This window comes from Phyllostomus discolor, chromosome 3, assembly GCF_004126475.2.
Source record: "Phyllostomus discolor isolate MPI-MPIP mPhyDis1 chromosome 3, mPhyDis1.pri.v3, whole genome shotgun sequence".
Taxonomy (NCBI): Eukaryota; Metazoa; Chordata; class Mammalia; order Chiroptera; family Phyllostomidae; genus Phyllostomus; species Phyllostomus discolor.
The window spans coordinates 146,952,504-146,959,645 of NC_040905.2; the positions used below are offsets into that span (position 1 = coordinate 146,952,504).

The window sequence follows — 7,142 nt, forward strand, 5'->3', positions numbered from 1 at the left end:
TTGCGTTCGCTGTGCCTGGCCACCCTCTCCTCTCCCTCCCACTGCTTCCCAGTTCTCTGCTTCCATTCCCTTTCCCTCTCTTCTTCAGACTATTACTCAGCCCAGGCATCACAGATTTGATACAACGGATGTGATGGATTCTGGGGACAGTTTAAAACCGATTTTCATGTAATTTTGCCTTCTTTGTCACATTGGTCAGTTTTGTGTCCTAGTCCTTGCATAGAGCATGGTTATAGGTGCATAGTATGGCTTATATTCATTTATTGAATGAAAAAACGTTTATTGTTTTCAGTTTCAGCAAAAGAAATATCAGAAATGCCAACAAACTTGAACAGCAGGGGGCAGCAAATATTTGCCTTTTTTTTTTTTAACCTACAAGTCAACATTGTTTCATGCTTGAGTCATGTTGGCTTCATCTGAGAAAGAAAAAAAAGAGAGAGAAAAGAGAAAGAGATATGAGCATTACAGTTTAAAGGTCAAATCTGAAAGGCAAGTGTATTCTACTATAATTTACTTCAACGGCTTCTAGGAAAATGTGTGTGGTTTTTCTTAGTTCCTCAAGAACCCCAAATTGTTCATATAACTACATGAAATTGTTCATGTAGTTTATACCAATGGTCAGCAGATGGCAGCACTTTTCAAGGATCAGGAATACATACAGAACAAGATTTGGGGAAAAAATAAAGTATTTTTGGTTATGAAATCTTTACTTAAAAAACTACAGTGGTAAAGTTAATATTAAGTAGGGGATCAAGCTTTTTAGTCCTTAAATATCTAGATGAAAAGGAGGTAGAATTTTAACCACAGGCACATTTTTCATTTTGAAGCAAGGTGATAACTTAAAATGTTTCAAAATAACAAGTCTGAGCCTCACAAAAGGTGAGCTGTAATTGATGGAAATCATTTGAATTTTACTGTGTACTTTAAGAATGTTCCTTTATCAGATTATTCAATGATCAATTCACAGATGTTAGCCAAGAGAAAGACATTTGCACACAGACACAATGCTTTTGGATTACTGATTAAATAGCACTAAACGACTTCCTGCGTTGTCCTTGGCTACATGATTTAAGTGTCAACAGAGTAACTAAGCGGCTTTTACATATTATCAGGTCTTCACCTTTTCTAAACATTTAACTACTTTAGTTGGATAATTATAATCAAATTAGGAACAGGCATAATGTCTGAGGTTTGTTTACTTTATTTTTTTGCATTTTTATTTATTTTTAAAATTATTTTATTGTTGTTCAATTATAGTCGTCTGTGTTTTCTCCCTCCCTTGCTTCCTGTTTGAGTACTTTAAATGCAAAGGAAAATGCAGACCCACTGATTTCTGAGAGTGATGCACTTGCTCTGAAACTTCAAAAGGTCTGTGCAGCTTCCATTTGGGTGAAGGGGCAGAGACTGGTCTAGCACTCAGTGTCTTTTTCAGGCATCTTCCATCCCTTAGCCGAGGAGATAAGTAATAATTGCTTGAATGTGAATAAAAAGCATTCTGTGGCATTTCTCCATATAATGAAAAGTCCCCTTTCTTTGGCTCTTCGATTTCCCACATGAAGGCCAACTTGGACTTTACTACACTAACACAGAGCTCTAGGAAAAATAGACAGACCTATTTGCTTAAATTGCTCTTTACACCAAAAGAAACTCCCATAATGGGGTTATCACTGGGTCAGGCTGCACTGTTTTTCTCCAGAGCTGAATCAAGGGCAGATAAATTCAGAAAGTTAGGTGGGTTTAGGTTCCTTGAAGACTACTTTTAAAATAAAGTTTGGCTTTTTAGCAAAACAGTCTCTGAGTCCTTCTATTTGACTAGCAACTGAAAGATACAGAAGGGATTAAGAAATGACCCTTAGATTTAATTTTATCTCCAAAGAATAATGTCTTCAACCTTTATGGTTCAAGGACACCAAAATAAGGCCCTTCTACTCAGAGTCACTTGCACCAATAGAAGGGGCCTGTATACTATAAAGCACAGCAAAAACCATTCTTTAATCAAAGAATGGAGAAGGAGGGGTTTACGCTCTAAAGCACAGGAGGCAAACACAAGGCCTGCGATCGAATCCAGGCCTCCATCTTGTTTTATCTGGCCCCGTACCTTGTTTCTACCTGCCAGCAGTGCCAAGCTCTTGCTTAGGGACTAGTTACATTTATACAGTCCTAAAATTACATTTGGCCCTTTGAAGGCAACTGGGAGGCTGATGTATCCCCTGGTGAAACTGAGTTTGATATCTCTCTGTCTAAAGATACCTTTGCCCTGATTTGAGGAAATCAAGAAAGTCTAAAGGGTTAGTGGGAGGTATGTGGGTTCAGGGGTACAGATTTCCAAGAAAATGTAGAATGTTCTCTAAATTGGAGGGGAGCATGCACAGTTTCTAAACATGCTTGGAACACGCCTGGCCATGCATCACATATCTCATTTAATGTTAAGTCTTCAGCAGGCATGATGTTTAGCATACTAGGGAGAGAAATTTCCTTAAAGATTGATCACCTGGGAAGGGTTTTCTGGCACCATCTTAGATCTTTCTGGTGCAAACCCATTTCTTAGTTGTAGTCCTTGGGTTTCTCATCTGGTCCTTGCCAGTAGGCTTAGCTTGCTCTGGAATTTTCACTCTTTCCTGACGAGTTCAGCCTTGTTTCATCAGGTGTTACATTGGAGAATGAGAGAAGACAAGAATGTTAATAGTTTAAGGATTAACTAGTAATATGGTGGCACAACACTGTGATAATAACATTGCTTCATGGGGGAGGAAATGTGGCCTAGAAGCATGGTCACTGGCTCTTCCACTATTTTATGTTTAATCTTGTTACACTATGCTTCATTCTCCTCATCTGTAAAATGAGGATCCAAGTGCAGGGTTGGTGTGAAAGTTCAAGTTCATACTAGTAAAGCACAAGGAACATTAGGTATTCTACATGCTAACGATGATGATGTACCAGGCATTGCATTAGGTACTAAAAATACAGAGATTAGTAAGATACTGCCTCTGCCTTTGGGGAGCTTAGAATATTTTAGGGGAAGTTGGGTAAATAAAAAAGAACAAAATATTGCAGGCATAATAGGGAAGCTGTATAGAATTTGGGGAATGGAGTACGTGAGACAGTGTGGTGAGTATGGCCTGGGTGTGGGGAGGGATGCCTTGAGCAAGGGTCCTGCAGCTGAATCATGAAATATGACTATGTGTTTGTGTTACCTAACTCAAGGGGTTCACCTCTTGGGGTGCTCTATTCAAGGAGACATTGTTGTTGCAAGGTAGTTTTATTTACTTGCAACAAGTAAATGAGACTGGATTCATATCCAAGGTTCTGCCTCTCTGAAGGAAGGCTTAGCCATTGCTTATACACACTATCCGGTCAATTACATGTTGATTTCTTCTTTGCAAGAAAGAAAAAATTGGGTGTTTTTCATCCCTTGAGTTCCTGTCAGCTCATCCTGTTTATAGCTGAATCTATAAAATACTATGCTACATTTTCACATTTGGTAAGAAATAACTTTAAGGACTGCCCAGGCCTTCAGACCCTTGTCCTATCTAACATCTGCAGTTAAAAATGGGTGCGGGGGCAAGAAAGGGCTTGCAAACATGTGACTGCAGGCAGGGAGGGCTGGGGAACAAATGAGTGAGGGCACATGAGAACCAACACCATGCACTTAACAGAGTTAACCATTATGAGCCTATGGACAGAGCATGGGTAGGTGTTTAAGTGGCAGAGTGTGTGGTGGAGTCCTACAGGTGGATGCACATCAGAATTGAGCACTGCAAAGGCAGGCCCATGGGCAGAATTTGGAAATTAGACGGGTTTTGTTTAGCTCACTCAGTATATTTTATAAATAAGGGGTCAACATTTAAAAGTTAGGAAGTTTTACATGGAGAAATCTGGATTTCCAGGCTTTCTACAAAATGTAGATGTTCTTGCATTTCTGTTGTCATTGCAGCACAGCACCTTTGGGGGACCTGCCTGCCCAGTTTGTTCCAGGCCCATCAGCCTTTGTGTCTCTGAGCATAGAACACACTAAGGAGTTCTGACTATTCTCTACGGCATACAGAGCATTGAAATGTTCTAAGCAGGAGATTCTACTGTGATCTAATTTGCATCTTTGTGTGGAGCATGAATTGAAGGAAAAGATGTGAAATTGTTTACAGCTTATAACAGAAGTTTTTTCTTAAGAAGTGAGTGGACACACACCAGGGCAATTAAATATCATTGGATTTTACTGTAACATTTTGTTAGAAAATAGAATCCATTCTTTGAAAATTGTGACCTTAATTTTGTTATGGAAGAATGGTCTATCTCCCAGGCACCTCTGTGTTATTTTTAAAGGTACACGAGGGGTATGAGATTTTGAGAGGAGAACTCACTCTAGTTTGGCAGCTCTTTTAAAGATCAAAGATGGTCTCCTTGGAATTGATAATGAAATAAAATCATATTAACACATCTGGAAAGGGCTAGAGGGAATGCATGCATTCCAACATAGGAGGGGCTGGTACAAAACAAAAGTTACTGAGAGGCAACAAAATATTTCTGGTGGAGTGGGTTTTACTGTCTATACCCTGCTCATTTTAGTGGAGACAACCCTTCATCTTTAGATAATCCATGACTTTCCAGGGAAAAGCCACATGACTTAAATTGGGGTGGTAGCTACAAATAAACCCAGGGCTTTTCTGGCTTGTGTTTAGACCCCTGAGAGGTTAGCAGAGGCAGACTAGAAGGGGTTGTGCTGGGTTCAGAGTGCAGAGGGATGCAGATGTCCACTAAGCATCTCATACCTGCTTTCCTTTGGTCCAGGGAGTGGGGGCAGGGAAGCTTATCCTGGTAGGGGTGAAATAATCATAGACTCATGCTCTGACTTTCTGTGAAAGCACTGGTTGGTTCCTAGCAGGAGAGCTGTGCCAGCAGACAGCAGGCTGGACACCCAGGGAAGAGCTGATGTTACAATCTTGAGTCTAAAGATGTTGATAGAATTCCTTTCTCTTGGGAGTCCTCAGTTTTTCTCTTAAAGCCTTCAACTGATTGGATGTGGCCCATGCACACTATGGAGGATCATCTGCTTTTTTCCAGCCTATTCATTTGCATATTAGTTACATGTAAACACACACACACACACACACACATCTTTAACTGAATATCTAGACTGGTGTTTGACCAAACAACTGGCCTCCTGTAGACTAGCCAAGTTGATTCATAAAACTCACTATCACACCAGGGCACAGGCTCATTCAGGTGTCATGGGCTGGAGAGAGGCAAGAGACCTTGCTACTGAGCTATGCCCATCTCTGACTAACCAAGGTTCAATACTGAGTTACATCTAATATTCACCGAACACATATAGAGAACTTGCTATGTGCAAAGTTCTTACCAATTCTTTGCCTTTCTATTGCTATTGTAAATATTTATAGAACAGCTACACTTGAATGAGTAAGACACATATTTTGGCCTTCAACAAGCTTATAGCGGAATGGAGGGAATCAAACTGTAATTGTGACACAAGAGTGTGCTTGAGGGGAAGAGTAGGGAGCTCTTAGCCTAGCAGAAGAAGCCATGAATTGTTATTTGTGAATGGGTTCAAACAATCAGTCTTTCGAAAGAAGCAATGAGAGTATACCTTTTCCCCAAAATTTTCTGTGAGACTGCCCTAGGAATAATTTCTGGGTAAAAAATCCCACTAATAGAATCTTATAGCTAGATGGGACCAAATAGAGGTAAATATATTCTAACCTTCCACTTTATGTAGAAATTAAATCCTAGCAAAATCCCCATAGCTTTAAAGAAGTAAATTCCCACTTTAATGCCAGGCAGTGGACACTTCTATTTATTTGACTTCATGATCACTTAATGAAAACCAAAAACACTGACTGAAAAAAAAATGCATTTAAACTGTTAAAATTGAGGTCTGTGAAATTTTTCCTATATCTTTGTTCAAATGAGGTAGTCCAAATTTTATACTGAATTACACTTTATTTACAAAACATGTTCCACCTCAATGAATCTTTCTTTTTGTACTTTCTAAGTACATTCACTTTTTCAGTGCATTGAGTGCTGGTCTGAGAACCATAGGGTCACCGGTTAGATCCCCAGTCAGGGCACATGCCTGGGTTGCAGGCCAGGTCCCCAGTAGGGGGCGTGCGAGAGGCAACCACACATTGATGTTTCTCTCCCTCTCTTTCTCCCTCCCTTCCCCTCATTTATTTTTAGTGGTCAGACAATAATACACTTTACAGAGTGTTCCCCCTGATATTTTCAATACCCACTGGAACCATACAAAGTTATTACAATATTATTGACTATATATGTTTTAAGAGAAGCCTCAACTGGCATCAAATAATACATGTCATGTACATTATATATAAAATTTCTCCCTCAACATAGCAATGCTTCTTCAAATATAGTAAATTTATTATATTATATATTATTTGTATATAAATATCGCCCCTCAGCATAGCAGAGATAGTTAATATAATTTCGTGTTATGTACTTTGTAGGAAAAAAAATCCCATTAGAAGAATCTTAAAATGTTTACAAGTGTGCCATGGAGTAGATTTTAATCATTGTCTTTCCTCATCTGTCCACGAAGAGAAAACGAGACTGATAGTTGGAATGACTTATGTGAAGTTGACAAGGATTAGTAAGGTTTAGCCCCGACTCTGGCTGCTGACATCATCCTGTCCCAGAAGGCACATCCTCTAACCAGTGCTCATCGTGCAGAAAGCATTTCTGGAGCTTCACCTCTAAGTGAATTTACTTGGTAGTCAGTAAAGCAGGGAAGACAAGTTAGTGACTTCCTCCTATGTACAGAGCAATTTGCTGAACATCTCATACACTACCCAGGTCACCCAGATAAAAATCTAAGGGAAAAAACAGCAAAGTCCAAACAGTCATGGGTATTCTCAGGGAATAAAAGCAATTTCTAACTCAAAGGTAGTTCTCAGAGCTTGTTTTAGCTGAAAATTAATCTTTATGCATTTGTTGTTTCCTTCTTCTATCTCAGGTTTCTTTCATTACTGCTGAAGACTTGTTGGAAAAGTCCCTGAAATATTAAAGTCTTAATATATTCAAAATAAGAAAATGAACATTGGTTCTTGGGAATGACCTAAAGAAGAGAACTAGTTTGGGGCAATGAATCAGTATTTTGGGCCTGCTGAAAA

At 39.3% G+C, this 7,142-nt stretch overlaps 1 long non-coding RNA gene across 1 annotated transcript; it reads right to left on the bottom strand.

The window, feature by feature from the left end:
* Nucleotides 1-246: 246 nt before the first annotated feature.
* LOC118499344 lies at nucleotides 247-2,731 on the bottom strand. The gene is made up of 2 exons (XR_004901861.1): nucleotides 2,492-2,731; nucleotides 247-416 (listed from the first exon to the last, which is right to left on the bottom strand). It is a non-coding gene; the product is annotated as an uncharacterized LOC118499344 (long non-coding RNA).
* Nucleotides 2,732-7,142: the final 4,411 nt, after the last annotated feature.